General features: G+C 50.5%; 4 non-coding genes across 4 annotated transcripts; all 4 read left to right on the forward strand.

The window, feature by feature from the left end:
* Positions 1-60: 60 nt before the first annotated feature.
* Positions 61-140, forward strand: Pmar_PMAR024425. Its single transcript has one exon. It is a non-coding gene; the product is annotated as a tRNA-Leu (tRNA).
* A 187-nt stretch (positions 141-327) lies between these two features.
* Pmar_PMAR024426 lies at positions 328-407 on the forward strand. The gene has a single exon. It is a non-coding gene; the product is annotated as a tRNA-Leu (tRNA).
* A 186-nt stretch (positions 408-593) lies between these two features.
* Pmar_PMAR024427 lies at positions 594-673 on the forward strand. The gene has a single exon. It is a non-coding gene; the product is annotated as a tRNA-Leu (tRNA).
* Positions 674-860: 187 nt separating this feature from the next.
* Pmar_PMAR024428 lies at positions 861-940 on the forward strand. The gene has a single exon. It is a non-coding gene; the product is annotated as a tRNA-Leu (tRNA).
* The last annotated feature ends 175 nt before the right edge of the window (positions 941-1,115 follow it).

The following is a 1,115-nucleotide window of genomic DNA, read 5'->3' on the forward strand; positions in this document are numbered from 1 at the left end:
GTGTCCTCTGGTTTGGCAGAGCGATGCATCACCTCGGCTATGAATCCTGAAGCACTCATCGACAGTTTGGCCGAGTGGTCCAAGGCGCTGGCTTTAGGCGTCAGTCCGAAAGGGCGTGGGTTCGAACCCCACAGCTGTCAGTCTATATACCTGACTGGTCTTATATTAAGAACCGAGACCCTTTCAGAAGCGAGGTAGTGCAAGACCAAAACCTTTTGATCGGTATTGTGCCATCGCACCTCGCAGAATCCGTTCAATCCATTTTTTGTGTCCTCTGGTTTGGCAGAGCGATGCATCACCTCGGCTATGAATCCTGAAGCACTCATCGACAGTTTGGCCGAGTGGTCCAAGGCGCTAGCTTTAAGCGTCAGTCCGAAAGGGTGTGGGTTCGAACCCCACAGCTGTCAGTCTATATACCTGACTGGTCTTATATTAAGAACCGAGACCCTTTCAGAAGCGAGGTAGTGCAAGACCAAAACCTTTTGATCGATATTGTGCCATCGCACCTCGCAGAAACCGTTCAACCCATTTTTGTGTCCTCTGGTTTGGCAGAGCGATGCATCACCTCGGCTATGAATCGTGAAACACTCATCGACAGTTTGGCCGAGTGGTCCAAGGCGCTGGCTTTAAGCGTCAGTCCGAAAGGGCGTGGGTTAGAACCCCACAGCTGTCAGTCTATATACCTGACTGGTCTTATATTAAGAACCGAGACCCTTTCAGAAGCGAGGTAGTGCAAGACCAAAACCTTTTGATCGATATTGTGCCATCGCACCTCGCAGTATCCGTTCAATCCATTTTTTGTGTCCTCTGGTTTGGCAGAGCGATGCATCACCTCGGCTATGAATCTTGAAGCACTCATCGACAGTTTGGCCGAGTGGTCTAAGGCGCTGGCTTCAGGCGTCAGTCCGCAAGGGCGTGGGTTCGAATCCCACAGCTGTTAGATATTTCTTTTCGTGTGATTTGATGAAGAACGCATTCCGCGGAAACGGTTCGAAACCGTTTTTGTGTCATGTCCTATAGTGTAACGCATCTTCTCCGCTATGATTTTTGAAGCACTCATCGACAGTTTGGCCGAGTGGTCCAAGGCGCTGGCTTTAGGCGTCAGTCCGAAAGGG

The sequence above is a fragment of the Perkinsus marinus genome (genome assembly GCF_000006405.1).
Source record: "Perkinsus marinus ATCC 50983 genomic scaffold scf_1104296940270, whole genome shotgun sequence".
NCBI lineage: Eukaryota > Perkinsozoa > Perkinsida > Perkinsidae > Perkinsus > Perkinsus marinus.